This window comes from Monodon monoceros, unplaced genomic scaffold (assembly GCF_005190385.1).
Source record: "Monodon monoceros isolate NGI ecotype Baffin Bay Population unplaced genomic scaffold, NGI_Narwhal_1 Super_Scaffold_11, whole genome shotgun sequence".
NCBI classification, from domain to species: Eukaryota; Metazoa; Chordata; class Mammalia; order Artiodactyla; family Monodontidae; genus Monodon; species Monodon monoceros.
Window position 1 is genome coordinate 120,833,161 of NW_021703767.1, and position 8,063 is coordinate 120,841,223.

Sequence of the window (8,063 nt, forward strand, 5' to 3'; positions counted from 1 at the left end):
TTGCCCCAGTTGGGGTATCTGAAGGGCCGTCTCCATGTCAGAGTGCCTCGGGGAATTGGCTGGTTCCTCTGACGACTGTGTCGTGGCTCAGCTACCCTCTAGCCCACCCTGCACCCCTCACTACTTACAGGTCACGTCCCCAGAGCACTTCAATGCACATCCACCACCTGTCACCTAGGATGGAAATGTCAGACATTTAAAAGGTTTTCTGCATTGGAGACCTGTGATTTTACATCTTTATAAGATCACTTTAGAAGATAATCGCCTAAAGAATAATGTCTTTACGGTCTCAGAAACGACCGACTGTAATACAGTTTTTTAGGGAGAATGCTCATCTTCCCTTTAACCAAACCGGCATCAGAGAGACGAGCTACAGTGATGAGTACAGAGTGAGGCCCCAGGAGCCACCGTGGCCCCCAGAACCTCCTGCTCAAGCAATCTCTGCCTGCCTTGGGAGAGGTGGGAGCCCTTGATAACGCTGTCTTATATGCAGTCTGAGCTGGGTGCGTGGTGGGCACGTGGACAGTCGGAAGGGTTTGGCGCAATTGGGGCATGGCAGGATGGGGCCACGTCTTAAAGAGACACTAGGAAATGGTGAAGGAAGCACTCACTTGAATGTTAATGTCCAGCGGGACTTCCCTGGGGGTCCAGTGGTTAAGACTCTGCGCTTCCACTGCAGGGGGCACAGGTTCAATCCCTGGTCGGGGAACTGAGATCCTGCAAGCCATGCTGCATGGCAAAAAAAAAAAAAAGAATGTTCATGTCCAGGAGGAAAGGCATCCTCCCTTAAAGACTCTCACTTGAGTTGAGCAGACCAAGTCAGTGATGGTGGTGTGGACTGTCCAGTGTTGAAGTGGGGAGCCAGTGCCCGCCCCCTTTCCCAGGGACTTCCTGGAGTGGTGAGCCCAAGCTGGTAGCAGGTCCTCCCTAGGGCCATTTGGCGAACGTGTCCAAGGACCCATGCGAGTAACACTGGATCACGTATTTGGCCATGAGGACGTGCTTTGCTCTTGTGGCCGCATGGGGGATGTCGTGCGAGACTGCTGGGAGTGTCGTTGGTAGCTGTCAACACAGCCAGTGGCCACGGGATTGGCCGGGGAGATGTCCGCAGAGCCCCAGCAGTTGTTTACGTCACCCAGTTCCTTGAGCTGGGCTCTGCTGAGGCGACAAGGCATCAGCGAGAAGACGGCCTCAGCCAAGGGTCTTCCCCGGAAGCCAGAACTCATCTGACAATCGACTGTTGCCTTTTTCGGTTCCTACTCCCAGAAGCTAGTTTTTCCCCATTCCATCGGACAGACGAACTGCTACAGTAGTTCCATCCTCCTTCCATTTCTGTGTCTTATTTATTTGAGCGCTGGCTCCTCTAACCGCTGCTTGTGCCTGAGAACACCTCGAAACTTCCCCCGTTTCTTGCCTGGGAAGAGGGCTCCGCGTGTTCATACCGTGAACAACCGCCAAATGCCCGGGAGCTCCCTGCTCACTGCCAGCTCAGCCTTTCTTCCCGAGAGGCCTCTCCAGCTTCTTGCTGAAACTTGCTTTCAGGAAATCCAAGCGTATAAAATGCTCTGTAGTAAAGGCAGGCCTGTATCAGGATGGGTGAAACCAATCCCACTGAATGCAAAGTACAATTTGTCATGACCCCTCTTTCACTTCCATGCAAATCACTTTGCCATTTCTGCCACTGGGGCACAGCTCCCATCGCCAACCACTTCCTTCTCGCTTGCTTGTCTCCTGCCTTACTCAAGGGCCTCGAGTACTATGATGCCTGTCATACTGAGGTCAGGAGATTTGTTTTCATGCCCTAGCACTTGGCCATGGCCCCCAAAAGCCAGAATTTGATTAGAAATCCCCAAAAGAGTATGCACTAAAGCCCCAAAATAATGGTCCTTAAAAAGGTACCATCTCCACAGGAATTATTTTCAGATTCTGCTAATAAATAGATTTGTTTTTGAACCTCCAGTGAACAAAGTCTTGTATTGCATCTTTAAAAAAAATATTTTATTTTTGGCTGCATGGGGTCTTAGTTGTGACACATGGGATCTTCGTTGAGGCACGTGGGCTTCTCTCTAGTTCTGGCGTGCGGGCTCAGTAGTTGCAGTGCGTGGGCTCTCTAGTCGTGGCGTGCAGGCTACAGAGCGCATGGGCTCTGTAGTTGCGGCATGCAGGCTCTCTAATTGTGTCTTGCGTGCTCAGTAGTTGCAGTGCATGGGCTTAGTTGCCCCACAGCACGTGGAATCTTAGTTCCCTGACCAGGGATCGAACCCACGCCCCCTGCATTGGAAGTGCGTATTCTTAACCATTGGACCACCAAGGAAGTCCCTTGTATTGCATCTTTAATCTGAATACAACAAGAAGTGCTCTCACAGAAGGTGTCTGTAGAACATCTAGGTGCGGCCTGCTTCGTGCGATGGGCCATTGGAGCAGTGCTGGGCTCTTCCACTCCTGCCCGTCCTGTGATCATCTAAAAGATGAACAGTTTCCTCAAGGTTTATCAAAATTCAGTTTATAAATCACTATTAACAGTTATAAGAATGATAGATTTTTTACTTTAAAAATACTTGTGGAAATTATTTTTTAAGAACAAAACCCAGGGATTTCCCTGGCGGTCCATTGGTTAAGATTCCGTGCTTCCCCCGCAGGGGGCACGGCTTCGATACCTGGTTGGGGAACTGAGATCCCGTGTGCCATAAAGCACGGCAAAAAAAAAAAAAACACAAACCAAAACGTGAGCCCAGTGGACACTCTTGAAAGTCAGACTAAAGGCATGTAAGGAGACAGAGACCATCAAACTGCAGTTCCTACTGGGGGCGGTTAGTGTCCCGCGGGCCTCGTCAGACAGGCAGGCGGGCCGGGGCAGGCCGTGGGGCTGCCTGCTTCTTCCTAGGTGTTGGCTCCGACCCTGGCAGCACCGCAGAGAAGACAGGCAGCTTCAAAAGCCACAGGCTCTGGCTTCCTCACCTGCACTCCTGGATGCAGACCTTTGGAGGAGGCGTCTGTCTTCAAAGACAGTGTTTGTTAACGGGCAACACCTTCTCCAGGGCTTCCAGAGACAAATTCCTCAAAAGACATTTCTAAAACCTCTGGAATGAGGGTCGGTATCAGGGCAGCTGTTCCCTCCTTGTTGGGCCTCTGTGCCAGGAACCTGGCCTGTACGTGACTGGGCAGGTTAAGGACAGGTCTGGCCAAAGAAATCTGCTTGCTGAGGGGAGAGAGTTTCCCCCGTGGCTTCCCCACCCTGAATCCCTTTTGAAAGTCTTCTCAGAGCCTGGAGGGCAAAAGCATGAGCAAGTTGCAGGGTTGGCTGGAGTTAGGCCGGGGAGGTAGGTGCTTGCTGGGGCCACTTCCAGTCATCATGATAAAGGACAGACACGGAGCAGATGGGGAAAAAAGTCCAGGAGAAACACCACGGGCAGAACAAACACAGAAGTGAAAAACTGCGACACCCACGTAGCATGAGCCATGTGGGCCATGGAGGCGCTGGAGAGCCTCGCCCGTCAGCCAGTAGCGGCTGGAAAGCAGCACAATCTCCTGTGAGGTGGCCGTGTGCTTTGCTTAAGTTTTTGTTTGTAAGACTCAACAAATACCAGCTACTGCACTGGGAGTCCTTGATGGAGTTAAAGTCCTGCTGGGTATACGGTAATGGATTGACGAGATAAGTCGGTAACACAGTCTACTCATCTGATGAGCTTGGATGAGCTGGCATTTGAGAAATTTTAGTTGACTTTTTTTTTTTTGCGGTATGCGGGCCTCTCACTGCTGCGGCCTCTCCCGTCGCGGAGCACAGGCTCCGGATGCGCAGGCTCAGCGGCCATGGTTCACGGGCCCAGCCGCTCGGCGGCATGTGGGATCTTCCCGGACCGGGGCACGAACCCGTGTCCCCTGCATCTGCAGGCGGACTCTCAACCACTGCGCCACCAGGGAAGCCCAGTTGACGTTTATTTACATTTGCGTGTGTGTACACAAATTCCGTAATTCCTAGGCATTGTCTGAAAACAAAATTCTAATTTTTCTGTAGGATTTTGTCATGTTCAATAAGCAGTATTAGAACACACTCTGCAGTTGACAGTCTGTTGACTTTCTTGGCAAATTTTTAAGTGAAGAGAGACACAGTCAGGAAAGTAGGGAGTGTAGCCAGGCTTTGGCCAGATCATTCATGCTGAAGGTGAGCGCTATTTGGTTATTCAGGCGAACCAAAGGGTCAACATAAAGAGTGCGTAGTTCACCTGTTCATTCGTTCATTCATTCACTCGTTTGCACACCTTGACCTGTCTTCCTCCCTTTGATGACAGCTTGTGCGCACGTAGGGGTGGGCTGGCTGGGGCCGTTTGAGGGACCTCCGTGCAAGAGGAGGGAGGGAAGCCCCTGCAGCTCACAGGCTCCAGCATCACAAACCGGCACCCACCTCACTCGGAAATTCTCAGGCTTCACTGTCAGTGGGAGGGAACCCAGGGAAAATCTTTGTCTCTCAGAAATTAGAAGTTCTCTGAAAATAACCTACAGTAGGAACTTGTTTCTTATACATGGACTTCCTTTCATCTTTGTAAATTCAGGGCCTGGCCCAGTAACTGGTATGTAATGATAGGTTCTTAGTCTTTTTTGAACCAGTGAATGAACGAACGAACGCATGAACAGGTGAACTACACGCTCTTTATGTTGACCCTTTGGTTCGCCCGAATGACCAAACAGCACTCACCTTCAGCATGAATGATCTGGCCAAAGCCTGGCTAACCTGGAAAGACTGACCTCTTAACCATCCTATGTTCTGCTGGATTGAGTCAAAAGAGGACAAGATGGTGAAAAGAGTGAGACATTTGCCTGGCTTCGGAAGTAACTGGGAGATAGGAGCAAATAAGCTGATGCAAGGAGAAAAACTCTGCCTCTTGGGGAGAAGGTCGGGGGTAGCAGGCCTCACTGTCACCCGCCTCTGGGTCCTACCTGACAAATCCTTTCTAGTGACTCGCCCACAGGCCCGACTGTGCTTTTCCAACCAGCCCAGGCCCCTGCGTACTATACGCTTCTCTCCCCACCAGGACGTTAGTAGTTTATTTTCTATGAGCCAGTAAGAGACCATGGAAAGATGAGGGCTCCACTCTGATAAGTCTCAAGCCAATATGGTTTGTGTTTCCAATACAGAAACAGCTGCTTCATGCCCCCCCGCCCCCGCCAGTCTGGTACCAGCTAGTTCTGTCTTTCCACTGCTGCCATTAACACACTTGTTCTAACCAGCAGCCACTGGATTTTTCCATACTTGAGTGTGGGCAGCTGTTAACAAGAGAACACCTGCCCAGAGAAGCCAGCAAGCATGGGAAGGAATGAGCTTGTCACACAGTCAAAAACAGATGACTAGGAACTACATGAAGTCCGTAGCACTTCCAGCTGCTTTCCATGTGAATTTATCAGTAACAACTCCACAGGAGAAGCTTGAGTCGGAGAGAAGGTGAGGGACTGTCCTAAGGTCACGAAGAGACCAAATCACTTGCAAAAGAGAGTTCCAGCCAGAGAGCTTACCTCACCCAATCTTTGTATCCAGGGAGGGAAAAGCCTTAAATGCTGGAGGGGCCAACACGAGGCTCCCCACAAGCCCTCTCCTCAGAAGTCCATTTTAAAAGGCCTCCTTCCTGGGACTTCCCTCGTGGTGCAGTGGTTAGGAATCTGCCTGCCAACGCAGGGGACAGGGGTTTGAGCCCTGGACCGGGAACAGCCCACATGCCATGGAGCGACTAAGCCCGTGCGCCACAATTACTGAGCCCATGTGCCACAACTACTGAGCCCATGTGCCACAACTACTGAAGCCCGCGTGCCTAGAGCCCGTGCCCTGCCGCAAGAGAAGCCACCGCAATGAGAAGCCCACGCACTGCAACACCCACGCACCGCAACCAAGAGTAGCCCCCGCTCGCCACAACTAGGGAAAGCCCGTGCGCAGCAACGAAGACCCAACGCAGCCAAAAATAAAATAAATTTATAAAAAATAAATTAAAAAAAATAAATTAAAAGGCTTCCTGGGCCAGGCACAGAGCTGTTTTCTTAGTCTCTGCACCCACAGGTGTATCACAGGCCAGGGATGCACCTCTCTTGGGGCAAAACTCTTTTAGTCATTTGTAGGTTGAATTAGCGACTAGTCTTTGATGGGGCAAGATACTTTTCTACTACCCCAGGGAACTGCCGCCAACCCCTAGCAAGTTTCCCAAGCTGAACGGTGGGCACTGGCTCCAGATGCCCACGGTGGTCAGAGTGGGCCTGGACCAGGGAGACTCTGAGGGAAGACAGAAATCCTTTGTTCCTAAATAATGAATCTTCTTTAACAGTAATGGCTCTCTTCTTCGGCGCTGCCTACAGAGCGGGCAGCATCTCCTACCCGGGATCATGGCTACCCTCAGACCACTGGTGAAGCCCAAGATGGTCAAAAGCTGATGAACCAAGAAGTTCATCTGGCACCAGTCAGGCTGATGTGTCAGAATGAAGCGGAACTGGTGGAAGCCCAGAGGCATTGACAACAGCGTGCGCAGGAGATTCAAGGGCCAAAGGTTGATGCCCAACATCAGTTACGGAAGCAACAAGGAGACAAAGCACGTGCTGCCAGTGGCTTCCGGAAGTTCCTGGTCCACAGTGTCAAGGAGCTTGAAGTGCTGCTGACGGGCAACAAATTTTTCTGTGCTGAGACTGCTCACAACCTCTCCTCCGAGAACTGCAAAGCCAGCCGTTTTGGAGAGAGCAGCCCAGCTGGCCACCAGTCACCAATCCCAACGCCAGGCTGCACAGTGAAAAAATGAATAGACAGCTCGTGTGCACATTGTGTTTGTGTTAATAAAACCATGGAACTTGGCCAGAAAAGAAAAAGACACACCAGTGATAAAAAGCAGCTAAGGCATCTAGCGCTAACTGCCAGGCACTCCTCTAAGCACTCGCCCTACTTTACAGACAAAACTAAGGAAACAGAGAGGTTACTGTCCAAGGTCACACAGCTCTGAGCAGGGGGCAGAGTGAGGACTGAAGGCGAGCAGCCTGGCTCCAGGCTGTGCTCTTAAGGATAAATTAGAGCTGCCCCTAGTCCCTCCAAGGCAGTCTTTTCAATTCTGATAAGTGTATCGTCTTAAGTTTTATACAAAGAAATCCACGTCAAACAGGCTGTCATTTGACCCAGAGTTAGTTGGGGGCGGGGTGAGGGTGGTCAGTTCTCTGGGTTTTGAGGGGAATGAGAGTCTGGTGTTGAGATCTGTGCAGTTAGTTGGGACAGTGGCCCAGGAAAGAATGACTAAGGCCGAGAACAAAGCCCTTCTCTCTCCTGCGCCAGCCTCTCCCAGGGAGGGAAGTGTCTTTTGGAAGTGGGGTCCCCAGCAGGCGGTGTCTGAAGGTGGCATGGCTGTGCCCACAAGTCTCCTGTGTTTGCCTCCCTGCCCACCTCTTGACCCTGTGAGTTTCTTTCTCAGGCAAGCTCTCCCCAAATGGTGGCCAGATGGTCCCCAGCAGCTGCTGGATTCCTCACTGCCCTCCAGCCCTCTAGCCCAGAGGTCAGCGCTTCTCCTGACCAGTGTCTTGGGGTTTACTCTTCTTGGACCAGCCTGGGCCACATGCCACCCCGACACCAACCAGTGTGGCTGCAAAGAGCATGCAGATGAGCTCGGCCCGGGCAACCCCTCGCCCTTGGAAACAGGTCGGTGTGGCAGCCCTGCCTGGACCGCGTGGCCTGAGGTGGGGAACATCAAGGCGCTGTGATGGGCCTGGCAGGGACAGGTCAGGGCAGGAAGAGACACGGACACCCGCATTTACCCAGAGCAGCCTTGCTGGAGGAGACCCGCTTAAAAGTGAAAGCATTTGCATTCTACAGCAACACTGTTTTATGTGCTGCTGTGAAGTTAAACACAGCGGGTGGGGGTGGTCTGGGCACTTACAAAAACAGCCATGCTTTTCAATAGTGCGTTGAAACGCTGGAATTCATGGGATGGCAGGTCTGGAGCAAAGACCTGGATTTCCGCTGCGGCTCCACTAAAAGTAAGTCCCTGGGCTGGACTTGTTTCCATCCTCACAGAAGGGGAGGCTCACCTCCGCCCTCCATGCCTCACAGG

At 51.8% G+C, this 8,063-nt stretch overlaps 1 pseudogene; it reads left to right on the forward strand.

Moving 5' to 3' along the window:
- Positions 1-6,363: 6,363 nt before the first annotated feature.
- On the forward strand, positions 6,364-7,713 carry LOC114890353 (annotated as a pseudogene).
- The last annotated feature ends 350 nt before the right edge of the window (positions 7,714-8,063 follow it).